Source organism: Macrotis lagotis, chromosome 8 (genome assembly GCF_037893015.1).
Source record: "Macrotis lagotis isolate mMagLag1 chromosome 8, bilby.v1.9.chrom.fasta, whole genome shotgun sequence".
Classification (NCBI taxonomy): domain Eukaryota; kingdom Metazoa; phylum Chordata; class Mammalia; order Peramelemorphia; family Peramelidae; genus Macrotis; species Macrotis lagotis.
In genome coordinates this window covers 30,983,638-31,002,577 of record NC_133665.1, presented here as the reverse complement: position 1 = coordinate 31,002,577, position 18,940 = coordinate 30,983,638, and the positions used below count along the sequence as shown (strand labels likewise).

Below are 18,940 nucleotides of genomic sequence, written 5' to 3'. Positions count from 1 at the left end.
TGATTTAAAAACAAAATAATAAAAATTTTATTTAAAAATAAACTCTGGAAAGCAGCGATTGCATCTCCCTCATTGTTTATTTCATTATATTGGTTGTATTGTATTGTTCTCCCTTCCTCCTAATGATTATCTTGTCTAAGGTTCTCAAACTACCCACTCCAGGATGTTGGGAGAGAATTCTCAATCAGATGGCATTATCAGAATGCAGATCTATGCTGTTTCATAAAGGCCTCACTATCAAGGACTCATCTGATACCCAGAGGCCATATATATCCCCTTCAACAGAAACCAGCACAGAATATTCCTAGTTTAGAGTCCATGAGCACACCCACACAGAGCTCCTCTGGTTACTTTACCAAGAATTAGTTTAGTGGAAAAGACATACACAGAGAGGTCCACTTCAAGAAGGCTCCCAGAATGCGGACAATGAATCTATGTGCTTCCTGAATTGCATAGGTTCCCCTGAGTCTGAGGAGCTCTCTGAGATCACAGAATATCTAGGATCTAGGCTTTAGATCTGGAAAGGACCACAGCTGTCACCTAGTCTAAAACTTTCAATTTAAAGATAAGACTCCTGAGATCCAATGACTCCAGATCACACAGAAAGTAAATAGGAGTAAAGGGATTCAAAGACCCAGGTTTTCTGACTCCAAATCCAAAACTCTTTCTGTTACACTACTACACCACGTCTTAGGGGCAGCTAGATGGGGCCATGTTACTCAGAGCGTTAGGAAGAAGTCGGGAAGACATATTCCTGAAATTAAAACTGACCTCACATGCCTGCTACTTATGTAACCCTTGGGTAAGTCATTTGACTTCTCTTTGTCTCAATTCCTCATCTGTAAAAGGGGAACACACTAAAGAAGGAAATGGCAAACCATTCCAATATCTTTGCCAAGAAAACTATGGATAAAATCAGGAGGTCACATAGAGTCAGAGACAACTGAACAACAACAATAACAAAGTGTCCTATCTCAAAAAACAAGTGCAACTCAATGTTTCTACAATATCAGACAGTGCACTACTATATGGACTAAGATCTCTCCTTCTCTTTATAATCCCCATCACATGCTCCACTCTTCCCATAATGAAGATACAATATAGTTTATCCATGAATAATCATTATCCCTAGCCCTGGTGCTGATTTCAGATCACCACTACCACTGAACACTGATGTGGCACCTTTTATTTAGCTTCTCCATCAGTGATTAAAGGAAAGATGGGTTAAAACAGGGCTCCACATGGCAAATTGGCTTCTGTGGGGGGTGGGGGGGGAGAAAAGTAAGATTGGGGAAAAATTGTAAAACTCAGAATAAATAAAATTTTTAAGTAAAAAAAACAGGGCTCCACAGGTGTGTCTTGATTTTTTGTAATAAATTAATTATGTAATAAATAAATGTGTTCTTATGTTCATCCTAGAATCACAAGAGGATAAAGTTGGAAAAGATGCTTGGACAGCCTTGTCCAACCCATTAATTTTAAAGGTTAGGAAATGGTGAACTAGTTAATGACAGAGTCCCTTAATTACTTAGGGAACTAATTTTTTAAAGAAATCTTACTTTATTTAAACATTTGAAAGGATGTCATTATACATTATTTTGTCAAATAATAACCCCTATGTTTAGCAAACTTTTAAATTGAGGCACTGGTGTGTGTGTGTGTGTGTGTGTGTGTGTGTGTGTGTGTGTGTGTAATGCTTTCCTAAAATGGATTACACTTGAATTTTTCTGTTTTAAAAGATATGGTATAGAAGTAATTAACTTTATCTACCAAAATGGAATAAGGGAAGGAGATCTGAATTTCAATCATCTTTGTTCTCCCTGCCACTCATTACTTCTGAGAATAGAGAAAAATAGTTGTAGTCTTAGGCAAAAAGGAACATATTTTCCCCCATCTGTTTTGTTCCTAACTCATGAAAAACCAATTAAATGTTACTAATAGAATGTATAATCTGCTACAAGTAGGCAGCAATTCAACAGTTTTAAATAAGTCCTAGGAAAAGGCTGCTCACATCAAACTACAGCTCTCTTTCAATCATTTAGTCAACAGCCACTTATTAAGCATTTAAATAGTGAAGAAGTTTAATGGGTAGAATGATGGAATTGGAGTCAGGAAGACCTGAGTTTGAATCTTGCCTCAGACTTATTTAGCTGTGTAACCTTGAGCAAGTCATTGAAACTGTCATCTTCACTTTCCTCATGTATAAAATGGTAAGAACAACAGCACCTATCTCCCAGAAATGTTGTGAGGCTCAAATGAGATAATATGTAAAACATTCTTCAAGTTTTAAAGTGCTATATAAATATTTTTGTTATTACTTTATGCAATGTTTTCATTGAATATCAAAGTTGAAAGAGAGTGCAAAAGTCATCTAGCCCAACCTGTACAAAAAATCCCTTCTACAATATTCCCAACAAATAAGTGGAAACTTTTATTGAGGGAAGAGTTAACTTCTTCCCAACTTTCTCAACTAGAAAGTTTTCCTATCTGCCTCTCTGTAATTTCCATCTACTGATCCTGGAATTAAATAGGCAAATCTTTCTTCTATGTACTAACTCTTCAAATGAGGGGTTAAGTCCTCTCTATTTCAAGTTAAATAAACATCTCTAGTTCTTTCAACAGAACTTTGCTTGGCTTAATCTCCTGTCTTCTAACCATTCTGTCAACCCTCCTTCACCTTGTCCAATGTCCTTCTTAAAAGAACTTCCTAAAAACTTCTAGAGCTGAAAACAGTATTTCAGAAATGGTCTACCTCTTTTTTTTTTAGGATTTTGCAAAGCAATGGGGTTAAGTGGCTTGCCCAAGGCCAGGGCCGATACTCTATACATTGTGCCACCTAGCCAGCCTGGTCTACCTCTTTTGATGCAGCTTAAGATGGTGGTGATTTTGGCTACCACTCAAAGGTATGTTGGAGCCAATTCTAATCACTCTTGAGAACTGACTTAAGTTAAATTTTCAGGGTTAGTATTTATACCTCAGAAACTGGCAAATGCTAGAAATCAGGCCTTGATTTATTGTTCTGTTGATTGTCTAGACTTTAAAAAGTATGAAGGAAATGTTAATAAGGTAGATTAAACCTAAAGCATGCCATGCAGACATTTATTTTGTTTTCAAAAAGCCAGTTACTAAACATCTACCATCACATCACTGCTGCCACTCAGTTTTAGTGGAAAGATCTTTATAGCAGGCAAGAAACAGATGCTATCTGCATCCAGAGAAAGAACTAATAAATAAAAATATATAGAGAATGATTTTATGTAATTGTATCTAATGGAAGTTATCTCTACAAGGGGAGATAAGAAATAAGGGAGAAAAAATTCACATCATAATTTTATTATATATTTTAAAAAAATAGTAAGTTGAACATAATTTGTAGATTCATGTACAATCATCTTGTTTTATTGTATTGTATTATGGAAATGCTTGTTGTCTTTATTATATAAAATAATTTTTAAAAAGAAAAGGAATCCCTTGAGTCGAAACAACTGGAATAAGATCATCAGGTTTTTCAGTAGTAGGGACCTTTGATTGTACAGTTCAGGGAGTTTACTTAACTAAGATCAGAGCAGCAAACCAATTTGGGATTCTGCCCTGCTGGGTGAATAGTTTAGATCACTAAAAGTGTGAAACAGTAAAAACAACAAACAAAACTGAAATCTTCTAGTTGCATTAGAGATTCAGAACTAGTCAACAATTCTGGGTCAGACTATATCTGTAGGTTTTCTGTTGCTCAATCCCACCAGTGTAGGGAAGCAACTGGCAAAAAAATACATATCTATAGATGATATGGATATATAGAAATAGCAAAGACATAGACACAGATAGAGAGAGATAGACATGAGAGAGAGAGAGAGAGAGAGAGAGAGAGAGAGAGAGAGAGAGAAGGAGAGAGAAATACTGATTTTTCTTTTTTAGTTCAATTAAATTCAACATACATTTAATAAGGGCCTGTTGTGTACCAAAACCTACTAGATAATAAGACAATTAAAAAAACTCTTGCCCCTAAATTTTTATTATGGAAATACAACACACATAGCAGTAAATATAAAATCTAAAGAAAGTAAAATCAAAGTAATTTTTTTAAGTAAAGGAGAGTACGAACCAGGAAATCTGGAAAGGTTTTATGTGAGAGGTGATGTTTGAGCAAACTTTAAAAGGAGGTAGAGATTCCAAGAGATGAAGATAAGGAAGGCTGGTATTCTAGACCTATAGAAAAGTTTATGCAAAAGCACTGCAGGGGAAAGGCAGAATGCCCAATTATCATCCATTAAAAGCCCTCCTCTACTGCTTCATCCATTGTGGAGGTAGCGCTAACTTCTTGAAGTCAAAGCTAGCAAACCACAAACTCCAGTAGGTCTTACAAAATTGAATATTGGAATACACGCCTGGAGATGAATCGTGTGAACCCCTCATTAGAAGACCAACCTAGCTAAGTACAGAAGTCTGGCCACCAGACAAAGAATTTTTAAACTACATGAGCTATTGTCATCTGACATTAAAGCAAGTATTCACCCAGATCCAATCACAGATCTTTCAAAATGTCAGAATATTCACAACTCTACTGCTTCTCAGAATCCTCTGCCTAACCCTTACATCCAAAATGATTCTCCAGAGAAACTTGAGAAGACCTGTAGGAATGTATGCAGAGAGAAGTGATAAGGATTCAATCTACATGATCATCACATACCAATAAGTAAATCAAGGCAGACTAGAACTCTGCTTTAAATTTTGCAAAATACTTTATAAATAAAATTTCAACTATCAACCCTAGGAGGTAACTGGTGTTGTTACTTCCTCCATTTTGCAGAGTTCAAGTGACTTACCCAGGGTCACACACTAAGGTTGGAGTCTTTCTGACTCCAGTTCCATTGCTAGAGAGATAGCACCATCACCCAGACTCCTGTGTTTAATATGACCTCACAACTAGATTATCACAAAAGCCCTCTAACTAATCCTCTCCCTTCCAGTTGCTCCTTTTCTAATCCACTTTGAGAGTTGCTGCCAGATTAATTTTCCTAAAGCACTGCTCTGAGAGTAAGCAGCACTAACCAATATAAAGTAATAGCACAAGCCCAAATTCTGACCCCCCCTCCAACAGGAGAGTCACTCCTGTCATCTGCCATGCCCTAGAAACACTAAAGCCATGTACAATGAGGAGATATTGTCTTTCACAGATTCCCTAGGCACTCCAAGGGATGCTTAGATGGAAGTTATATATTTCTGGTATATCCTGGTGTATCCTTTACCAATAGGAAGGGCAAATGGAAGTTTGAGGATCTAATAAAATGCTGTAGATGAATGCATACAAAGACACAAATCATCAAAGTGGCATTCTTGTAGTAGAAAAATATTTTTTTTTTAATTTGCTATCAAGTATCTTAAAAAATCATTCCAAAAAACAAACTAATCTTTCATCATCTTTGACAGTTCCTTCCACCTAACCCCATGGCTAAAAAGTCACCAAGCAATTCTAGTTCTTCTTTCAAAATGATTCTGCATTCAGAGAATCTTTGGAAGAACTAAATTAATTCATGTCAGCTCAAAGGGTTCACTTGTTGCCAAAAGGATCATATTGGGAATCTCTCTTTTCTGTCCCCAAATGAAAAAGTTGGGAACTTTGGTATCCGTACTTGGCCACCACACCTCCCAAAAACATGGCCATTAGTTCCCCTACCAAATAATTAGCATGTCAAGAATAGAACAGGATTAAGACTAAAGAAATGACACTCAAACCCTGAGAGAATCAAAAGTGTCTTTTCCCACTTCTAAGCAGTCCTTGTGACTCAGAGTTTTTGCTGGTAAATGTTTAACCACAGTTTTCAGCAAGACACATTTTCTAAATCAAATATGAATTTTAACACTTTCATAAGTCTAAACAAAACAACAAAACAACAAATCAAAGTCTGAGTTGCAGCATTTGCAGAGGTGAAATTTCATAATCAAGTTGGCTCCACAATAACCCTCATGGTAAAAGATAATGTTGACTCCAATACTCTGGTATTCTCAGTCTCTCTCTGTCTGTCTCTGTCTCTGTCTCTGTCTCTGTCTGTCTCTCTCTCTCTCTCTCTCTCTCTCTCTCTCTCTCTCTCTCTCTCTCTCTCTCTCTTTCTCTCTCTTTCTCCCCCTCGAGAAACTTAGAATGAACCCATGATACCATGGCAGAAATTCTAACTAATCTCTGTCCTCTCAAGGCCCAGTCCCACCAAAAAACTCCAACCCTCATGCACATATCCTGGGAGACCTCCGATAGGTAAAAACATGACCTTCCCCACATGTGAGATGTACTTTGCTCAGGGTCACCAATCAGTATGTGTCAGAGGTAAGATTGGAACCTCTGCCTTTGGAGGGCAGGGGCAAGCCCCACCTCTATAATCCTTCTTAACTACTTGTCCCCTGTCTACTCACTTTCCTTTGGAGGGCAGCCTGATTTGGAGGGACGTGATCCCCCAAACTCTCCTGTACAAAGGTACAAACATGACTTCCCCCGCAGATGAGATATACCAGATGCAGAGACAGCAATGGTATTCTTAAGACTCCCACTATACAAACCCCAAAAAGTACTGATCTAGTCCTAAGAGACAGCATGGTCAGGGCATGATTAATGGATAAAGAACTAGCCAGTGGATCAGGGAGACACAAATTCCAATCTTTTTTTTTTCAGGAGGGTAAGAAAGGCTTAGACTTTAATTCAAAGGTTGCACAAACAATTTACAATTTACTACAAAAAGTTCACAAACTGATACAAAAGTTCATAGGTTAAGTTCTTGGGGAAGCAGCAAGACAGTGAATTTCAATAGAAATAAATAGCTAAGTGGTGCAGGGAATAGAGCACCAGCCCTGGTGTCAGTAGGACCTGAATTCAAATCCAACCTCTGACACAATAATTACCTAGCTGTGTGGTCTTAGGCAAGTTAATTAACCCCATTCCATTGCCTTGCAAAAACAAAAACAAAAAAAAAAGAAGTAAAGAGGGTAGGAGAGTTTGGGGAATCATGCTCCCTAAAGTAGGCTAATTTCCCTCAGGAAGACAAGCAAGCATGGGATAAGTAGTAAAGGAGAGCAAAGGGGCAGGAGAGTTTGGGGGATCATGTTCCTCCAAATAGGGCTGCCTCCATAGGAAAGTGAGTAGACAGGGGACAAGTAGTTAAGAAGGATAATAGAGGTGGGGCTTGCCCCTGCCCTCCAAAGCAGAGGTTCCAATCTTACCCCTGACACATACTGATTGGTGACCCTGAACAAGTCATTTACCATCTCACTACTCTAGCTACTCTATAGGGTTTCAAACTGCAAAGGTGCGTTGATAAAAGGATTTTCCTCCCCTGGGAGTTCCCTAGACATGTGAAATCATAGGTTCTATAACAACCCCTACTCCCCCCATGTAATGCCATCTCCGTGAATCTAAAAAAAGCCAAGTATTTTTTATAATTTTTTATACTTTTTTTGCTCTTATACTATTACATAAAAGAAATACTACAAGTTAGCTTCCCTTTTTCATTAGCTAGGAGGCTAAAGAGCTTTACTAATGACAAACTTGGTTTGCCTCAGACAAGCCTCAGATGACTGAGCCAATGAGACCCCCTAAAGTAATAATAAAGTCTCACCCTAGTGTACTGGCTCATTTTAGAGAAGGAGTTGCTAACTTGGTTGCCATCTGTGCTACTGCTGTCTATTCTTTATCTTATTTGCTTTTCATAAAAGGGAAGGCAGGGAGGGGAATAAGAAGAAAGGTCACCTTCCTGGCTGGGCTGTACTATAGACATTCTTAGAACTAGAGTTATGAGTTCTAGAGCCTAGAATGAGGGAACTAGGAAAGAGACCACAAGGCCAGCCTAGAGAAGGAAGCAGGACAGAGCCAACCTGGGGAAAGCCTTGAGTTTTGACTTCCAGGAGGCCCTGACTTCACCTTCACTGTACCATGGATAGATTTTTTTGGTGATTCCCAAGTATTTAGGTGTAGTCATAACAACTGAGGTATAGGATCCCCACCTAGAAGTCCAGCCTGTTCCCCCATACTAGGGTTGAGGATCCTCAAACTCCTAAACTCTCCCCCAACCCTGGCCTTGGAACTTGTCAGGAGGCAGCAAACAATGAGGATATTGGACCAAGGCCTACCTCTAGGAGAAGGGAATTCTTCATCCTTTTAGAAGGAGAGTTGACCAGGCAAGGTAGAAGGGAGCAATGACTGCAGGTAGAGTCTTGGTGGAACAGAAAGGGTAGAAGTCTACCATAACTAAGGAGGAGGCTTTGAGGTACAATGGAAAGTGTACTACCCTTGGAAGCATAAGGTCTGGGTTCAAATCCTATTTCTAACAATGACCACCTGTGTAACTTGAACAGGTCTCAATTTCCTCATCTATAGAAGAAAGTGTTGAATTAGGAGTCCTAGGAAGCTCCTAGCACTTCTATATCTATGATATTACTGGCCAACCCTATAATCTATCCCTTGCTCCTCTGAAATCTTTTTGTTGTCGTTGTTGTTGTTTGCAAGGCAATGGGGTTAAGTGATTTGTCCAAGGTCACACAGCTAGGTAATTATTAAGTGTCTGAGGTCACATTTGAACTCAGGTCTTCCTGACTCCAGGGCTGATGCTCTATCCACGATGCCACCTAGCCATGGCTCTGAAATCTTTTAAATGTCCACTATGATGCTATGATAAATGATCTATTGATGAGAAATCTTAGTCCAATGACACTGAAAAACATGAAACAATTTTAGAAATGTTCCCCTTTGGCTAGACTTGGATGTTGGCAATTGAATGGGTAGAAGGAATGGTTTTTGTAGCAAAGGCTTGGGCCTCACCTAGATTCTCATTCTTCTTCGGGTGATTTCCTCCAGCCCTTCACACCAACTCTAGAAGCTGCAAGCCCCTCTACCCCTGGGGCCTCTCCCTCTGATTAGAGGCCCCTTCCCAGAATCTTTTCTATAAGGAGGATGCCCAAGCCAGCCACATCTCATTTCTTTCCAAGCCCTACTCTGGACTACCTATACCATATATATACATGTCTATGTATAATATGGATCAGCGTGTACATGGGTGTATATGAATTCCTATTTTGTATTTTACATATATGTGTGTGTGTCTGTGTGTGTGTGGATGGCTCCCTCCTTTTTAACTTCCTGTAATGTATTATCTCCCCCCATTAGAATATAAGCTCCTTGAGGGAAAAGGCAGTCTTTATCTAGGCACATTAAATATCATTTGACTGACTAACTAAGGTTTTCCAAGAGTTAGGAGGAAAGGTTTTTGAAAATAATTATTTTCACATAGCTACCACAGAGAAGGTCAGTCTGCTTATTCCTTTCATTCTTCTCACAGTTAAATTCAACAAATGTTTATTGAGTGCTCACTATATAGCTCTGTTCAAACAATTAAGACTACAAATGTAAGATGCTACCTTCAAAAGCTTGTTGATGAGATAAGTTTTCTCAGGGTTACAAGAAAAATAATTGCAAAAAAGCAGTTATTTTCTGACTCAGAGTTTTAGAGACAGACTTCACTGCTAAATTTTTTAATGACATGCTGTTATATATTGGAGAGAAATGGACATCAGGGCTGTTAATAACTACTGAACAAATGTGATTTATCTGACTAAAAGGAGAAGTTGAAACTTTGACTATCAAATCATAAATCGGGATAATTGTAGAGAGGATCAAATCTGAAACAGAAAAGAAAGAAAGAGGGTTTAGAAAAGACTTTAGAATTCTATTAGTTAAATTTGAAACTGGAAGTGATATACATTACAGCTTTTGAGAAAAATCTTTGTGAATGAAGGAAATATTTGGAAGCAAAAAAATCAAAAAAATTACCTGAGGGATCAACCAGTTGGATCATGACCAGTCAGGTGTTAATCAAACACAAAATAAGTCAATTCAGTCTGGCAAAATCATCTAATCAACACAAAAACTACATTCACCAAGGAATTCTTAAGGACACTACCTAAGGCAGGAAAAAAGGGCTTTGACATTTATAGAGCCAGAGTTGTGTGTATGCATGTTCATAGGCATGCAAATGTATGTGTGTATAGTATATCTATGAGAGTATATTGTCTGTAAATTCCTACTTTGGATTATCTATATGTGTGTACATGTGTATGTCTACCCCTATATTACATATTGCATATATTACATACATTACATATTATTGTATTGTATGTTTATTGTGGTTATGCATGTGCATGTGTGTATATTGTATGCATGCATTATCTGTAAATGTGTATATACAAGTATATGTCTAATAGCAGTGGAATGTTAAGCAAGAGGAATAGAGTCCCAAGTCAGTAGTTTACCAGTTCAACCTCACAATATTGTTATTGCTCAAGTCCTACCCTTGATGACCCAGTTTCTCAATAACTACATTCCTAGTTCATTGCCCTATGACTGAATTCTTGCCTTGTAGTCCAATTCCCCAGTTAATTGGGATTTTGTCTTATTACCCAGTCTCCCTGAAACTGATCCTCTAAGTAATAGGGGGAAAGCAAATTGACTCAAATGTTCATATATAAAATCAAAATTTTCAGACCACCAGGCTTTTTCACCCAGTTCTATAAAATAAAGGATGAGCTCTACTAGTAGGAGTGCTATTTAGGCTTAAAACTGACCATAGTCTTAATAAGACCTGAAAATCTTTAAATGACAAATCAGTTTGAAAGACTGAAATCAACTTTGATGTTTGTCCTTCATTCTTTTTTTAATTCATTTTTTTTTGGTTTTTTGCAAGGCAATGGGGTTAAGTGACTTGCCCAAGGTCATACAGCTAATATGTATTAAGTGTCTGAGGTCACATTTGAACTCAGGTCCTCCTGACTCCAGGACCAGTGCTCTATCCACTGCACCACCCAGCTGACACCTTTATCCTTCATTCTTGAAAAATACCAAAGCATCAGGAAGATGAAGTGACCTGGACTTGAGTGAGGGGGTGCTATGTAAAGTCACCAACCTCACTCTCTCCTCCAGAGTCATCTGGATCTAGTGACCAGATATAAATCAGCATGGCTGGAGATGGCCCTGGATGCCAAGAGAGATCTTGGCCTTTTTAAGCTAAGGTTGTTCACAGGTCTCAGTCTGACTGACACAATACCCATTCAATTATTAAGGCTAGGTAAGAAATGAGGAAAAAATAAACCTTTAATTGGTCAAAAAAAATCAATCTGGGAAGGGAAGACTCAGGATTTTCGATCAAAATAGGAACGACTGTTATTTAAACTCACTCTGAGCCATCAGGATTCCAACAATGACCAAGTATGGTCTGGGACCCATTGTTGGCCAATCAGTGATAGCCCAAGTGATTTTGATAGTTTGAGGGAAGCACTAATAAATATTCAGCGCAACCATTCTAGCTTGTTTTAGTTTCTTCTAGTTTATTTAGTTTAGTTTCTCAATAACTACATTCCTAGTTCATTGCCCTATGACTGAATTCTTGCCTTGCAGTCCTGAAAATGAGAAGAAGAATTTTAGATATTTCCTTTAATCACCCTGGTCTTCACCACTTGGGAAATCTCTCAAGACAAAAATGAAAAACACAGAGAAAGTACTGAACTCTATTCAACAAAACACTTTTTGAGCATCAACTAGTAGGGAAGACCACAAGACACATTAGCCTACCATCATGGAGATGAATTTTATTCTGAAAATTGAGGCCTTGGGGAAAAGAGGAGCATTTCACATATAAAAAAGAGGAATAAGTATATAACTGCCTTTTAGAAAACTCAAGGTACTGAAATCTAAATATGAATCATAGATAAATTAGGGTTGGAAATGATTAGCCACAAACAAGTCTTTACAACACAAAGTTTCTTTTATACGAAGAAGTCCCCAATCAAATTTATAACCCTGAGAGTCCTTAGACTTAGAGCAAGGAGAGAAATTAAAGATAATCTAGTTTTTCCTCCATTTGATAAATGAAGAAATGAGCTCAGTGACATGCCCAAGGTCACAGAGCTACAAAGAAATTTGATAAAAGTTAAATATTTGCAGTCAGGCAAAATTTGTCTTCATATTAGTCACATTGTGAAAGAAAACAGACAAAAAGGGTAAGAAAGTAAAATAAGCTTCAATCTGCATTCAGATTCTATCAGTTCTTCAGAGATGGATAGCATCTTTCATCATAAGTCCTTCAAAACTGGCTTGGATCTCTGTATTGTCAAAAATAATTAAATCATTCACAATTTATCATCACACAATATTGCTGTGACTCTATACAATGTTCTCTTGGTTCTGCTCACTTCATTTTGCATCAGTTCCTGTAAGTATTCTGCTCATTTCTTATAGCATAATAGTACAGCATTACAATCATATACCACAACTTGCTCATCCATTTCCCAGTAGATACACATTCTCTCAATTTCTAATTCTTTGCCACCACAAAAATAGGCTCTTTATTTTTGTATATATTGGTCTTTTTTCTTTTTTTTAACTCTTTGAAATACAAACCTAGTACCTGTTACACAAAGCAAATACAGAGACTTTTTGTTTCATAAATTGATCAGTTCCCTTAATTAAAAACACAAGACTGATTAATTAAAAAATTGTTTTAAATTTTTTTTAAAGAATGAACTTTATAAAAATGAAAATTGAAAACTATCTTTACATATAATTGGAAAAATAAATAAATAAAAATACACAGAATTAATCTAGAAAAGCATTTGGCTTTTGCCAGATAAAGCATCTTTCATGGTACATCAAATTCCACACTATTCCTGTTGGATCCCAGCCACAGCTTGTAAATTATCTGTACTAAAATGGCATTCATTTCAGAGGGAGTCCCTACCAGATACGTTCTTTGGAAATGACAGCCCATCTGTTAGAAAACTTTAAGGAATATTTATTGGTTAGTTTCTCTACAGACAATTAAATTTTTGAAAGTTGTGAAGCAGGGTGGCTAGGTGGTGGTGGATAGAGCACCGGCCTTGGAGTCAGGAGTACCTAGGTTCAAATCTGATCTCAGACACTTAATAATTACCTAGCCATGTGGCCTTGGGCAAGCCATTTAAAACATTGCCTTGAAAAATCTAAAAAAAAAAAGTTGTGAAGCTCTTTGCTTTAATTTTTAAGTTTCATTTTTTAAGTTCAATTCAGATAACAAATGATGAACATGAAATCCTTATTTCTTATGTTCACTTTCTGGTTGGTAATCAATCATTCTATAATGTGATGTCACAAAACAAGCAGGAAGGCATCCAAATGAGCCTGAACTGTGAAGATCTTCATACTTTCAGTCTTCCAACTTATCTTGTCCATAATCAAGAGAAAATTCTATTCCAGGTCATCTCCAAACAAGGATGCCTCCACTCCCTCATCTTCTTCTCAGTGGAGGGGACCCTACCCTTTAGATACTACCCCTAGGACTCTGGGCCCTGACAGATGAGTTTTTGCCTTATTTTGTTCTGAATCAGGACACCTTGATGACTATGCCCTGAACCCTTTCTGTCTCCCATATGTCCTCGATGAGGACAAAGGTCATCTTGCTCCCTTATCTTTCCTTAGACACACAGTATCTGACATATAGAATGAACTTAATAAATGATTTTTCATTCACTTAGTTACCTAGCAGAGGCAAAAACATAAAATTATAAATTGCAAAATAAAAGTGCACAGGGATAATGTCTTTATATTTTATTTATTATTTGTTGGCTTTTTAAAAAGTTGAATACATTTTATTAGAATTATTATATTTAAAGATCCTGAATATTAATAATTATTAGTCCCTATTATGTGCCAATCACTCAACTAAACTCTTTTTTTAATCTTAATAGTATTTTTTCCAATAACATGTAAAGATTGATTTTTTTTTTTAGTTTTTCAAGGCAATGGGGTTGAGTGACTTGCTGAAGGTCACACAGCTATGTAATTATTAAGTGCCTGTTGTTGGATTTGAACTCAGGTCCTCCTGACTCCAGGGCTGGTGGCTCTATCCACCTAGTTGCCCCTCAACATTGATTTTTGTAATATTCTGAGTTCCAAATTTTTCTTCCTCCACCTCCCCAAGATAGCAATCAATCTGATATATAGGCTATATATGCACAATTATGTTAAACATATTTCCTTATTAGTCATGTTGTGAAAGAAAAATAAGAACAAAAGAGAAAAACCACTAAAAAGAAAGAACAAAAAGCAATCTCTGGTTGTGGATAGTGTTTTCCATCACTAGTCTTTTAGAACTGTTTTTGATCACTGTATTGCTGAGAAGAGCTAAGTCCATCTATCCTTCTCATCACGCAATGACGTAGGCTAAAATTTAGAGCTAAAAAGGAACTTACAGTCTAATTCCCCTCATTTTACAGAAGGTGAAACTGAGACCCAGAGAGGTCAAGAGACATGTCCAAAGTCACATAGGTTAATAAGTGGCAGAACCTAGATTCAAAGTCAAGTCCTCAGCAATCATGTCAACATTCAACATTGTCAAATGCTATCTGTGAAATGAAGGATAAAGATAAATAGTGGCAAATTTTAGGAAAGAGAAAAGTCACTAAGGGATCCCAGCAGTCAAGAAAGGACTCCTATAGGAGTAAAGTTTGAGCAGAAAGCACAGGTGTGGCTACCCTATTAGACAGATGAAGGAATCAAAATTTGAAGACATCAAAAGATTTACCCAAAGTCACAGGACCAAGAAACACCAAAAATCAGAATTCAAATCCAAGTCTTCTGAATGCTCTTTCTAGTATCCTAAGAAGTAGGACAAGACTTAGATGAGTAAAGAGGAAGGAAGAAGACATTTGAAGAAGAGAGGAGGGTGTGAGCTAAAGGGCAGAGACAACAATGTGGATGCAAGCCCATCAGTCAGATTCCTGAAGTATATATCACTGGGGAAAAGTTACAATAGTTTAGACAGGAGATGATCTTAGTGGGGAGGACTAGATGCATAACTAACATAGGACTTGGTAACAGACTGACCTTGGAGCAAGAGAGGAAGCAGCCAAGAGTCCAAGTCAAAATCACTGGGTGAATGTGGATGTGGTTTCATGGAAAAAAACAAGGAAATATGGGAAGAAAACAAAGTTTCATGAAACATAAAGGGTTGAGTTTCAGAATATTCCTCCACTGGAGCAACTAGGTGGAGCAGTGGAGAGGGTACCACCCCTGAAGTTGGGAGGACCTGAGTTCAAATCCGACCTCGGACACTTAATAATTACCTAGCTGTCTAACCTTAGGCAAATCACTTAACCACATTGCACTGAAAAAAAACAAAAAGATAAAATAAACCAGAATATTCCTCCCCTTTCCAAAAGGTACAAATGAAATGAATACTGTGACATTATAAGTCTAGAAAAGGGCAATGAAGGGTTTTTTTTTTTAAATGATAGGTCAAAGTAGATTATACAGAGATGGTCTCAATTAGATCAAGATAACTAATAGTAAGAAAAATTTGCCAGGGACTTTCAATAGATTTGGATTCTTTATTAATTATTTTATACTTCTTGCTGTTGTTGTTTTCCAGTCATGTGCAACTCCTCATGATCCCATTGGACCTCCACTATCTCCTGAAGTCTATCCAAGTTCATGTGTATTGTTTCCATGATGCTATCCATCTCATCCTCTGCTGACTCCTTTTCTTTTTGCCTTCTGTCTTTTCCACCATCAAGATCTTTTCCAATGAGTCCTGTCTTCTCATTATATAGTCAAAGTATTTAAGTTTTAGTGAACTTTTAAGAGAATACTGGAATGAATTCCTTTAAGTATTGACTGAGTTGATCTCCTTACTCTCCAAAGGACTCTCAAAAGTCTTTTCCAACACCACAATTATTATAATTTTTTAATATTTTATACTATATAAAACTATTTTATATGTTGAACAAATTGTGAATTTCAACACTTTGGAAAAGAAGTAAGCTGGTTAGTTGCTATGTAGTTAAGTGGTACAGTAGACAGTGGACTAGACCTAGAGTTAGGAAGACCTGAATTCAAATCCAGATTCAAGTATTTACCAGTTGTATAACCCTGGGCAAGTCATTTAAACCTCTGTCTGCTTCAGCTTCCCCAACTATAAATTGGGAATACTAATTGCACTACCTCCCAGGGCTAAAGTGAAGATAAAAACAAATAATTTTTGTAAAGTTCTTGGTCCATAATAAACACTATATAAATAATTATTCCCCATTCTCTCCCTCAGTATGTGGTATGGTTGTAAGCTGAACTCTGGTTTAAAAAGAATTGGTTCAGGGGCAGCCAGGTGGTGCAATGGATCTGAGCACTGACCCTGAAGTTAGAAGCACCTGAGTTCAAATCTGACCTTAGACACGATAATTACCAACCTGTGGGACCTTGGGCAAATCACTTCACCCCATTGCCTTGCAAAAAAAAAAAATAAATAAGACTTGGACCAAATCCCATCTCTGCCACATACTGGCTGTGGGATCCTAGACAAGGCTTTTAATCTCTCATGGCCAGTAGGCAACTTCCTCAAGTTATTTGTTGCAGAGAAGATGCTGATCTTCATTGCTAAAGAGAGTTCCTTTTCTAGCAATTCTTGCATGGGTAAAGACCTAGGAAAGAAAGTTATATATGTACATATATAACATATGCATAGATTCAAGGGTGTGCTAGAACCAGCTTGCAAGAGTTGAGTTTTAAATATTTTATGTAAGCATTCATACCTGAGAAATTGGCAACGGGGTCTTCATTTATTGTTTTGCTGATTGTCCACATTTAAGAAAGATGTTAGAAAAAATGTTAATGCATATTAAACTTAAAAGAGTGCCTTGCTTTTTGGAGAGCTAAATGTTAAACATTTACCATCACACTCCTGAATGTGGTTCTTACTCATTGTAAACTTGCCTTGGAGTCAGGAAGGGTCTTTAGGGATTACTTAGTCCAATTTCTAATCCAGCACAATAATTCCTTTTATAGAGTATCCCAAAAGAAAGTTATTTGGTCTCTGAACACTTTCTACAATAGAGAATTCATTATTTTATTATGTGTTGAAGTTCTTCCTTAAAAAGTTAAATTCTTCCTAATTAATTTCCTAATTCTTGCTCTCAGGAGCAAGGACAAAAAAGCAATAGATTTGGAGTCGGAGTGCTAGGGTTAAAATCCTTGCTCTACTCTTTAAGTAACATAAATCACTCCAGACCTCAGTTTCCTTAACTATGAAATAAAGGAGTTAGACTAATTATTGGTAAAAACTTTTCCTGGTTTAAATTCAATGATCCACAAGCAGGAGGTCCCAGTGAGCAGCCTAGCCAGAGGTTTTGTTCAGAGTAATTGATTTGGAGTGACAGTAGAACATTCACATAGGCAATTAGAGGTACCAAAACAGATTAGAGTTGAAAATAGACAACAGGGTCATTCACACCCCTGGCAAAGCAAAGATCATCTCACAATCCCCCTGCGCTTTTTTTTAATCTTATAGTAGGGTCAGGAGGAGAACAGTGCATAAGATAACCTCAGTACAGCACCCAACTTCAACTGTGATTCTGACCATCTCAAGGGAAATAATAGTCAATACACAGGGAAAGGTATCATAATTTACATCTGTCGAGGAGAGAAGGGAGGGAAGAGGAGGAGAGGGGAAGGGAGGGGAAGGAGGGGAGGGAGGGAGGGAGAGGGACCCACAAGTCCAATTTCTCACTGGATAGGTATATAGCTTTCCCCATTTTACAAATGGGAAATCTGAGACAAGATGGTTTCTGAAAGTCTTTCCTGTTTCTCTCTCTCTCTCTCTCTCTCTCTCTCTCTCTCTCTCTCTCTCTCTCTCTCTCTCTCTCTCTCTGGCTCTGTGTCTCTATTTCTCTCTGCCTCTCTCTGAATCTCTATCTCTGGCTCTCTGGCTCTATCTTTCTGTCTCTCTGTCTCTTTGTCTCTGTCTGTCTCTGTCTCTGTCTCTGTCTCTGTCTCTCTCTCTCTCTCGCTTGCTCACTTTCTCTCTTCTTTCAACCTCTTTCTCTCTCTCAGTTATGAACCTATGACTTGCCTAGGATCATAGAAGTAGTCACATAGGTAATATACATCAAGCATAGAACACCACACACCCTCCACCACAAGACAAGGAAGAACTCTTGCTCATGAAGGCTTACAAGTTATCTTCCATATAAATGTACTTACTAGAAGCAAGCACCAGAGTGAATTGAAGACTTCTCCCCCACAGTGACAGTCTGGGCTTTTGCAGAAAGCTTTGTGGGAAGTGATAGTGTTGCTGGCGATCATTTTAAATCCTGATATCTCCCTGCCAACTTCACAGTGGATGTTGATGGCAAACTGAAAATAGTCAGGGAAATTGTAGAAGCTATCTACAAACAAAATCAAAGTACCTGAAAAAAAAAATAGAGAAGGGGCAGCTAGGTGGTGCAGTGGATATAGAGCACCAGCCCTGGAGTCAGGAGTACCTGAGTTCAAATTCGACCTCAGACACTTAATAATTACCTAGCTGTGTGGCCTTGGGCAAGCCACTTAACTCTATTTGCCTTGCAAAAACCTAAAAAAAAAAAAAATAGAGAATTCCCTGCCCACAAAATGTTAACCTCTCCATTAGTCAATCTAGCTCTCTTTGGGTCCACTCAATGGAATTTTTCAAAGACATTTGGAGATTATGGTACAAGAACTGAGAAGACAGTTACTTTACCTTGCCTTAATAGGCACCTCTTGCAATAGGAAATCATGATTAAAAAAAGTCTCCTGATTATCTTCCACTGTTTTTTAATTCTTTGATACATGAATAATTTCAAAATAGTACATTGCAAGAGAGTATAAAGGCTAAAGTTGAGGTTTTAATCACGTGTAATTACAACACACCAAAGTTTAATACAAATGACAAATTTGTTTCAGTAACTCTCACACCCACTCAGAGCAGCAGCTCTGGCTGCAGGGCACAAAAGGAAGGTGGTTCAGAGATAGTAAGAAATTAGTCAACAGTTTCTGTTTGGGCTTGAATAAAGGAAGCATTGAACCCACTGGCCTTGTCATTAAGTCACTTTAAAATCACTAGGTCACTATGGTTTTTTAAATTAA

The 18,940-nt window shown here is 37.6% G+C and overlaps 1 protein-coding gene and 1 long non-coding RNA gene across 2 annotated transcripts in view; both read right to left on the bottom strand.

The window, feature by feature from the left end:
* FRMD3 (FERM domain containing 3) overlaps window positions 1-18,940 on the bottom strand; it is a 329,113-nt gene that overhangs the window by 250,437 nt on the left and 59,736 nt on the right. The gene's annotated exons all lie outside the window — the stretch shown is intronic.
* Window positions 15,985-18,940, bottom strand: part of LOC141495399 (uncharacterized) — a 30,774-nt gene continuing 27,818 nt past the window's right edge. Inside the window, exon 2 of the long non-coding RNA XR_012470759.1 lies at window positions 15,985-18,243. This is a non-coding gene — a long non-coding RNA (uncharacterized LOC141495399). The remainder of the gene's footprint in view (window positions 18,244-18,940) is intronic.